Source organism: Mauremys reevesii, linkage group 1, assembly GCF_016161935.1.
Source record: "Mauremys reevesii isolate NIE-2019 linkage group 1, ASM1616193v1, whole genome shotgun sequence".
In the NCBI taxonomy this organism is placed as follows: Eukaryota; Metazoa; Chordata; order Testudines; family Geoemydidae; genus Mauremys; species Mauremys reevesii.
The window spans coordinates 160,360,824-160,371,258 of NC_052623.1; the positions used below are offsets into that span (position 1 = coordinate 160,360,824).

Below are 10,435 nucleotides of genomic sequence, written 5' to 3' on the forward strand. Positions count from 1 at the left end.
GGGGAGTTATAACAGCATAGCTATAGCAGAGTAATTATTCTGCTATAGTGAAACAGTTATTCCGCTATAGCTATTCTAGTCAATTGCCCCACGTAGACAAAAGTCACTGGTATGATTTTCCATTACAGTAAGAGGAAAATTTGTTGTTATATAACTTTTCCCTTATCAGAGGGGTAGCCGTGTTAGTCTGGATCTGTAAAAGCAGCAAAGAGTCCTGTGGCACCTTATAGACTAACAGACTTACTGGAGCATGAGCTTTTGTGGGTGAATATCCACTTCGTTGGATGCACTCCACTACATGTATCCGATGAAGTGGGTAATCACCCACGAAAGCTCATGCTCCAATACGTCTGTTAGTCTATAAGGTGCCACAGGACTCTTTGTAACTTTTCCCTTGACTGCTTTGGGATCCAATCAAGCCACTACCCCACACAGACATGAAAAAGAGTGTAAGGCAAAGTTAAGGTTTGAGTGCATCTTCTTTTTCAAGAATGTTAAATTGGAAATCAATGTTGGAAATGTTAAGTTTCTCAAACAAGGCACCCGAACTCTGCCCATGAGGAGACAAAAGCTTACCTTCATCATTTCTTTGCATGTGGAGCGCTAAAGATATGCATTACATAACACTGGATTTATGTTTCATAGAGACATTTCCACTGTTACTTTGTTACTACATTAATCTTTGCTTTTTTCCTGTAAATAATCTAATGTAATAGTCTGGGCATGCTAAATCTGCATATGGATCATTTTGTGTGTAGTGACACTTGGCCACGTGCCATCAGAGAGACTGAGCCTATAAGGTACTATGCATTTCACATGAAATGTTATGTGCCCTCAGCATTTGATGGGATTAGGTCCTTAATGATGAGTGAGTAAAGACTGTTTTCAATATACAGTTTGTCAAACTAGGAATTTGTAAAATCATTTTATATGTGCTACTTATGACTAACAATGTTGTTAAGTGGCACAACCATTGTATGATTACATTAACTTTGTTTTTATGGTCACTGTTAAAATGAAACTTTAGTATGTACGGATAAGGAAGTACAAGTTTTTAATTTTCTAAATGCATCACTATGAAGGCAGAATTAAACAAGTTAGGATGCTTCATTTAAGAAGCGCAACGTAACTCTACATTTCCTTTTTTTGTTTTTACATTAGCATTCTTGAGGTAACATTCACTTAACCCAAATATATATGCCTGCAATCTCCATTTCACCTTAAAAGGGTCCTGGGTTTTTAAAAAGAAACCTTCGGCTAGCTGGAGGAAGGCTCCTTTTTCCTATGAACTGAAGGGGGTCCAAAGATTGGAAGGTCTCCTGGAGGTCTGGAGTGAATACTACATGGGGCTGCTGGCTACAAAGTCTCCAAATAACCCGTGTCCCCACACCCATCTGGTGAAGAGAAGTCCTGTAACTCCACAAGGGTACTCAGAATCAGGGATCCTCTCCTACAGAGCACAACAGTTCCCTTCCTCTCAGCTTCCTACTGAACACAGGACTTGGGCTGTCCTCCTAAATTCTGCAGGAATGGTGGTGAGGAATAAAGTGGACTGGAAGGAGACCTGAAGTTCAGAAGTGGAGGGGGTGGGGGGGAGAAATCTCCTTATCCCTCCTTTTGCTCTCAAGGCCCCATGAAGGGGATCTCGGCCATAGGTGCCTTTCCTCACTAGTCCCCAGGACCCCTTTAGGATTTCCTGGTAAATGAATTTTCCCTCATCTGCTCATGCCAGCTTCCTTACATCATGAACCCTAGAAAGCTCGTGGCCTCCTGCCAGTGAACCTTGGGATGCTCATCACTGTCCTCTATTCCCACTGGCTTTAGCAGCTTCACTTGGCCTCCAATTAGCCAAATTAGGTTCATATGGGACTAACATATGATGCTTTTTGAATGAGTAGTTATTCCATATTTTATTTTAGCCTCGTAATTCAGTGTGGCCCATACACTATCTATTTCACTTCATCCAAAGCCAGCACAGAATAAAGAATTATTAATTTCTTAAAGGTTTTTCTGTGGTGCACTCAATGTAATACCTTAGTTCTTTACAAACATTAATGAATTTATCTTCACAATATCCCTGTGAGATATTATCCTCATTTTAGACATGGTGAACTAAGGTACAGAGACCAATGACAAAAATGTCAAAAGTGTCTACTAATTCTGGGTGCCCAACTTGAGAAGCCCAAGGCCTGGTTTTTCAAAGTACTTAGTATTTTATAGCAATGAATAGACTCAGACTGGAGCTACCATTGACATCACTTGTAATCATGAGCTCTTCACACTTCTGCAAATTTGGCCCAAGGTGTCTCTTTTTGGGCACCCAGAAAACAAAGCACACCCAATAAGCATCTAACTGTGAAAATTCTGGGTTTAGTAACTTGTGCAGAATCACAGAGGAACTACATTCCAGAGGCAGGGATCGAATCCAATTCTCTAGTGAAGCATTCAATTGTCTTAACCACAAGACCACCCTTTGCTCATCCTGCAGTCCCTTGCCTTATTCACAGAACACCTTCCAACTTCTGCAACAAAGGAAGCAAGGGTCCTAAAGACCATAGCCTCATTCTCTACAAAACCCAGATGCTTCTCTAGAGAATAGTCCTTGTGTGGACTGAATAAGTCAAGAGTCCAGCAGGGTTGGGATGGTTATATCCAGAGCACAGTCCTCTGGCATGAGATAATGGAGTAACCAGCAGTAGTAGAAGACTATGTTCTATGTGGTCCTGCTACTAGAGGGAGGTGAGACAAATTTTGGCAGTGGCTTTCACAACTATTTTGTAGCTAGCAAAGGAATGTTGAGTCAAGAATAATGGGTTTAATTCCAGTGTGCTGTAATGGTTAGAGCATCTTCTGCTCTTGTCCCTAGCCTCTCCCTATCCCCTTCTGCTCCCATCTTGGCCCCTCCCCTCCCCTGCTGCCTCCACACCCAACTCCTGTCCCTCTCCCTTATTTCCTCTGCCCCCATTAGTTCCTATCCCCCCCATTCCCTTTCCCCTCTTTTGTCCTATTGAATCTTGCCCGTTGCCCTCTCCTGACTCCTGTTCCCTTCCCCACCAGGTTCTTATCCTCATTACCAATTCTGCTCTTTACCCTTCTGCATTTCACTCAGGCTGCTTCCTCCTTGCTCTTCTTGCAGTCTGAGCACCAGTAGGAGGAGCACCGACAGGAGAGACGCTCAGTTCCTGTGCCTGGTACCACAGTGGTATTGGTAACTGGGAGAAACAATTACAGGGAAGGTCCTGCTCAGCCCCTATAGTCCTGGGATGCTGCATGCTCAGTGCAGAAGGAATCTTCATGGAATTTAGCTGCCAAACTCTAACAAACTGCTAGTCACATGTACACTTTTTCCAGAGGCTTATAACTCAATAAATTTGGGCACGTTTTCACAAGGGCAGCAAAAAATATAATCCTGGCACAAATGCAATCACTCTCTCAAATTTCAAGTCTCTGCATCCATGTCCCTCAAAACAAAGGCTGTAAGGTTTTATAATTGGCAAAATGTATTTTTCCCTAATCTCATTCTCAGAAATGGTTGAACTGTTTTAGCTGAAACTTTCCAAAATGATTCAGTTTAAGACAGCCCAAACGGTTTACGTTTGCCAAAGTTAAAAGCAACTGAAAAAAGGATTTTATAATGGAGTGTCAGGCAACCTTACTATAGTTACTGCTACCTTCATCACTTAGAATATATATGAATTTAGTGGTTATGAACTGACTGACCTGGAAACATAAGTTCGTTAGCTAAACAGGTACAGCATAAGCAGTGAATACATACATGCACCCACACACCTCTCACTCCTCTATATTCTATACAAACACATATTATGTACTTAAGTTCCAACTCCTGTTTTAGAATCCCCCATGTTTCTTATGTAGGACATATATTTGAGAGAACAAAAACGAAGCCTGTATTACTGTTTTCCCTACTCTTTAGTCCATTGTTTTTAACTCTAAAGTAAGCAAGTAGAGAGGGCCTAGCCCACTGTGACTACCCCCAAAGCTCACTATATCCTCAAAATGGCAGAGAAACTATCCTGAAAGCCCACAAACACAGGTTTAATCTGCTGGCAGTGTAATTCATTTTTATGTTATTCCACTAGAAGTAAATCACCATAACCCTTTTATTATCAGCAGTAGGAACTGCAGAAGATGGGGAGTTCCACCAGAGAGAGCCAGAGAATGCCAGTCTAAGGGCAGCATATGACTATTACTTAAACTGGTAATTCTATCCCCTGTTGTCAAGATCTGCTTTACAAAGCCTGGAATGTAGACCCAACTATTACATATTTTTTATAAAGTATTTTTCTGAGTTATTGGTTGAGTCTTTACTAAAAACTTCACCAGTAAGAGACAAATGAGGAATAACAAGGGGTTTTTGTTTTTTAATATAGCAGCACAAAATAATACATTAATTTAAACACGGCTTATTACTGCTTATGCACACCATTGAATTTTAAGAGTTGGGGTTTTTATAAATTGTTTAGAAAATTCACTCAGTGATACTGAGATTAAGGCTCAGGAGCTACAAGGGGCTTCTTATTGCGTCTCCTGAGGCTCTTTGCAGCACATGATATTAAAACAGTATGATTTAATTATTAACCAAACAATGCTTTTACTATGTTATTAAACAATTGTAGCTGATAAAATAATAATACCTGGTCAGTCATTTTGCTGTGAGAATAATTATATATGTATAGAAAATGAAACAATGAATTCACACTACTGTGGCTCTTTGAGTAATGTTGATCACTACTTTGGCTCCTGAACTACTGAGTATCACTACTTTAAATTACGTACTAAGTAATTGACATACTCTATTACAATGTGTCTCATTTCTGTGTTAGAACAAGAAAGACTGTCTCAAGAAACAACAATCTGAGACCTAGCTAAACTCTCAACTTGAAAACCCTTCTTTCCCTCCCTCCTTCCCATACAGTACCCATCAAAGTCCAGGGTTATTTAAATTAAGATTTTTTATTGTACTTTGCCACTTGGAACTGAAATGAATATTTAGAATAACCAACTACTCCTCTACCCTAGATCACATATTTATCATATGAAACCAGTGGTCCACAAACTTGTTCTGTACATGCAAGGAGGAAGAACACATGTATGCAAAGCAGATGATCTAGGTTTTATTTCCAGTTCTAATACAGGGCAATCTTGGACCTGTCACTTACCTCAGGTTATGTCTACATTAGCACTTTTGTCAGTCAGGGATGTGGGGGGGGGGGGAACCCAAAAACACATCCCAACCAACATAAAAGTTACCCCGACAGAAGCACTACTGTGTACAGCGCTATGTCAGCGGGAGAGGCTCTCCTGCTGACAGCTACCGCCACTTGTTGGGGGATGATTTAATTATGACAACAGAAGAGCTCTCTCCCGTCGGCATAGAGCACCTACATCGATACAGCTGTGCTGCTGTAAGGTCTCTAGTAGAAATGTAGTCTCAGTATCCCCATTCTAGAGAGGAAGAAACTAAGTTGTTACTTCTTACTTACCTCGCAGGTTTGTTTTGAGACTTAGCTAAAATTTGACATTGTCAGATGAAGGTTTCCTTGTATTTTCTCCCCTCCCCCACTTTCATTCTGGGCTACCAATGTTCCATGCTTATGACATCAGAATCACTTCCATGATCGTGAAGTGTGAGATCACAAACAGTACCGGTGAATGAACTGAGTAAAAGGAAAAATTTGCTTATGCATAAAAATATTTTAGTATTCAGCAATCATGGGAAAGGATATGATGGCTTTTGATAAAGTATTCTGTAATTCTTGTCTGGGTGCAACCAAAACAAAGAGTTAAATCTGAAGCTCTGTCTTTAACTTACTGTTCTGAGAATCTTACAACACTTAGAAAAGCAGCTGAGTTGTACATTTCATACAATCCAGATCGTGGTAAGACAGTAAAAATGGAGTAAAATAATCCCTTGATAGAATTATTCTTTTTAACCATACACAACCCTTAAACAAAATGAGGTAAAAGGCACCAGCTACTGCAAGAGATTAATAATATATCTGGAATTTTAAAGCTACCTAAAATAGTTCTAATTGTTTCACTTACACCAACAAGGTAAAGACATTAATGTGCTTTATTGTAGTAAAACAATTCTGTAAATTCAGGTGCATGTGACAATTTTGCAGAAGTGCCTCTTCACCGCCAGACCACTAAATACAAATCCCACACATTTTTGATCCCCATCTCTTTGGCACTAAGGACATTAACAGTACCATTACAACAGAATTTCATGAATGCAGTGGTACTGTGGGTCATTCATACTTGGTTGTTAGTATATGCCATTCAATATAAATCAAATGGTTATGTATGGTAATGCCTTTTAAACCATTTCCAGTTTATTTATACATCAGCTATTAGACCTTTGTCACTTTATTATAGCATTGCATTTGCAGTGTGGATAAAACAATATATAAAAATTGGTTCTTGCACAGTAGTTTGTTTTTTTTCAAAGAGAAAAAACATAGCAACTAAAACTAGCAAAAAAGACACCCAGTTTGTAAGAATCTGAAAAATCTGAGATTGAACATGTATTTCTAGTATACCCAAAACTCTTATCGATTTAAGTGGGAGTATAGGGAATGGAAGATCAGACTCTGTTTTAAAAATATAGTATTTTTAAACAGAATGCCTCAAAGGAGTACCCAGGCTTTTACAACTATATTTAACATGGAAAATAATACAAACAATAAAAATCTAAAAGTTAAGCCTTTTACTATAAAGAAAATGAATGTAAGCCAACAACCTGTATGCCAAATTGGACTTTCCAAGTGTGTATCACAATTTCCATTGTAACACACCACACAGAGTTCTTAAACTTCCATAAAGCATACAGCAAATGGTAAATAAATACTGTTCTAGTTCAGCAGAGCACTTAAAGCAAGTGAGTAATGAATGAATAAATATCTATTTCACAGATGAAAGGCGGCAGGTATAATTAACCCCCCTTTAGAAATGGAGAAACAGGTGAAGTGGCTTGCCCAAGGTCACTCAACAGGTCAGTGATAGAACCAGAAATAGAACTGCAGCTCTCCTGAGTTCCACTTTAGTGCTATATCCTCTAAACCACACTGCCACTGAAGTCAATGAAACTATTCACATGCTTAAAGTATGTCCTTAAGTGTTTTACTAAATTAAGAACTTGCCATAAAGTTTACATTTTGATGTTGACATTTGTGCCCTTTATTATAAATCGGGGCAGGGGAATATCTAAAATTGAAAGTATTCATGGTGACAGACCAAACTGAAGATATGTTTGGAACACAAACTGAGCATTGAAATTATTCTCATTGTAACAAAAAATAAAGCAGCACTAAATACTAAGCTATAGTAAAAACAAAGATAAACTCAAAAGACACACTGTTCTATTTCACCAAATAAATGTGATTTGTTATTTGTCTCATTTCTCAGATAGTTTCAATAATTTAAGACAGTTCATTATAACTTTTTGTACTTACTAGTTTATAAATATATAAATTTTCTGCAATTTTTGGCAGAGGTATTAAGAAAATGTGTCCATGATATATTTTTATTATCTGCTACCCTGGAGATTGTGGGTTTGGATCAGGAAATTTCTGATGCTCCAGCAGTCAGTTTTCTGGCCTGCAATATAATCTGAGAGATTAAAGTATCCTGTATACACAATTAACATTCTTGAAATACGTTTTAGGGCTTGTCCACACACACACACAAATTGTATCACTTTAACTATACATGTATAGTTAAAGAGGTACAAGACCCCTATGTGGACCCAGTTATGCCCATACAAAGGTGCTTTATATCAATATAGCTATTCTCATATAGGTATTGTTTATTTCCAATCCTGTATAATTAGGGGTCCAACTAATATAACTCCTTCGAAGTTAAAAACAAAACCAAACCCCTAACTGAATTAGGTATATCAGTACAAAAACTGAGTATAGACCAAACATTGGAAGTGAGAGCAAGATCATGGACTTTAGAATAAGCAAGCAGCGATAACTATGTACAAGAAAGCTTTAAAAAAACAACCAATAAATAAATCAAGTTTTAAATAGGACATTTTAAATTAGATGAGCCTTTTATAATAAATTGACCTTCAAAAAACAAAAAAACCCTCTGTGATTCCCAAGTTCTCCAAAGAAGTCTACAAACTAAGCCAAAATGTGTTTCATACTCTCTACTCCAGTAAGATATTTAAAGGAACAGACATCAGAGTCCAAGTAGGGTCAAGGAAAAAAAAATAAAAAATAAGTTTTGCCTGGATTGCTCTATGTGGGAAAAATAGTTTATTATGTAGCACAACATTCCTAATTCATAAGGATATCAAAATAAACCTGGAACCTCACTTTCCCCCCTGAAACCACACATCAGTTACATTTCTGTAGATGACTGGGACAAAAAGAGGACATTAATTGAAAGATGCATACGAAGCCAAAAACAGCAATTGCATCTTCAAGAGTGTTGGAAATATTACGTGCTGGGACACCACTGTACAGATGACAAATAATCTTAAAAAAAAATAAAGCAAGACATGCAGAGAAACACGTAGTATAAATGTTAACCAGTGAAGTTTTAATTGGTGAGCTCTGGGTGATATCTACTGGTACATAGGACACACACTTCCACATTTCCATAGACTCAAAATGTGTGGCTAATTGAGGAAATATTTCAAGATAAAATGGGGTACCGAGATTATTACTATGTATATGTGGTACAACAGTGGCCAAAGGCCCCAGTCAAGTTTTGGGGCCAAGTTGTTCTAGGTGCTGTGCAAACATGTAGGAAGTCATGCTCCATGCCTCAAATTGCTTAGAATATAAACTGAAACAAGCTGCAACAACTACAGTAGCAGGTCAGCTTAGCATAGAGCTAATAAGATCAGCCACTGTCTAGCCTACCTATGAGCACAACTTGTAATTTCTGAGTCCTGCTGCCAGCCCACTATTCATTAACTGGCTGATTTCTTGTGGGTGTCAAGGAAAACGTGGACTTCAAGATGGGATTTGAGAAGGGCTGTGAACTATACAGTAGGGATCTGTGTTGTTGTTTATGTGGGGGCCCGATAACCCACTCCTGCAAGCCAGGTCTAGCGGTGTCAGGCTCAAGTGTTTAGACTGCAGGCTCCTTGGGGCAGGAACCCGGCTCCGCTTTTCCAGCCCCTACAGCGAGGGAGCAGCCTGGTGCTGATGGCGGCCTGGGCCACAGACCAGACGATCTCGCGGGCTCTTCCGCCTTGAGACACTGTAACTCAGACTCTCAGCGCCCGGCAGCAACCCGAGCTCTCGGCAAACGCGGGGTGCCGCCCGCAGCAGGACGGTGCCCGGGGGAGGCGGGCGGCTCGCAGCCGGGCCCCGGCGGCAGGTCAGGGCTTGGCGGGGACGTGGCCGGGGGTTTAACACCGCGCGGCCCAGGCTAGGCCACAGCGGCAGCCACCTCCCAGCCTGCGGGCGGGGGGGGGGAGATGTGCCCCCGCCGCCACCACCTCCAGAAGCCCGGCCCGGCCCCCCGCTCCATCGGAATCCTCGCAAAGGCCCTTTTAAATATCCCCCCTCCCGCCGCCCTCGCGGCACAAACAGCTGTTACCCGTCCCCTTCCCTCGCGCCGCCCCCCCGGCGCGCGCGCGCGCGCGCACCGCCTCCTTCGCGCTCCCACAAAGGCAACGGTTAGTCGGCGGCTGTTCCAGAAATTTCCTCGCTCCCCCCTCCCCGCGCCTGCCCGCCGCCGCCGCCCCTATCCACCCCCCCTCCCGGGTTGGATATAGAGCGGGTGCCCCCCTCCCCGCTGCTCCGTGTGGCGGGCTCTCGCTCCCCCCGCCGTCCCCGGTCTGCTTGTGTGTCTGGGCCCAGCCGCCCAGCGGCGGCAGGCGCGCCGTGATGGATGGCTGGCTGGGAGCGGGTTTGAGTGACAGCGCTTACCTGGGTGCCAATCTTCGTCACACTGACAAGCGGCTGCAGCAATCGGGACCCGCACCGCCGCGACATGCGTCACCGCGCACACACGCACCCGGCCAATCGCCGTCCGCGCCACACTATACGACAGCACGCTGCGCATCACGCCTCATCAATATTCACCAAGGAGGCGGGGCGAGCGCCGGCGCAGGGCACGCCCACCACTACGGCTGGGCGGGCCGCACGGCTCCTCCTCACGCCGGCGTGCCGCCCACGTCAATAATGAATACTCATGAGGGGGCGTGGCGAGGCGAATGCGGTCTGTCACGCCCCCTTGCCCGCCTCCTCTGTGTGGTCGGGGTGAGAGGGAGGTGAAACCAACTCCCAAGGGCGGGCGAGTAGGGGGGCGGAGATACCAAGTGAAGCGGGGGCGGGGGGGCCGCCTTTTCAGGCATCTGCCTCAGGGCCTGCTGCAGCTGTCCCGCATGGTTCCGCCCTGAGCTGGCGAGGGGGGCCTGGCATGTGCTGCCCCTGCTCTGCCGCCCCAA

The 10,435-nt window shown here is 42.7% G+C and overlaps 1 protein-coding gene across 11 annotated transcripts in view; it reads right to left on the reverse strand.

Moving 5' to 3' along the window:
• The window catches only part of PKNOX1 (PBX/knotted 1 homeobox 1), a 72,994-nt gene extending 62,954 nt beyond the window's left edge, over window positions 1-10,040 (reverse strand). For 5 of the 11 annotated variants that reach the window (XM_039539535.1, XM_039539527.1, XM_039539506.1 and 2 more), the window contains exon 1: window positions 9,915-10,040. The gene's annotated coding sequence lies outside the window, so the exon portion shown is untranslated. Of the gene's footprint in view, window positions 1-5,504; window positions 5,754-7,475; window positions 7,633-8,897; window positions 9,513-9,914 lie in introns of those variants that run through there. The other 6 variants (XM_039539468.1, XM_039539487.1, XM_039539476.1 and 3 more) reach the window with 5 other exon arrangements.
• Between the last annotated feature and the right edge of the window lie 395 nt (window positions 10,041-10,435).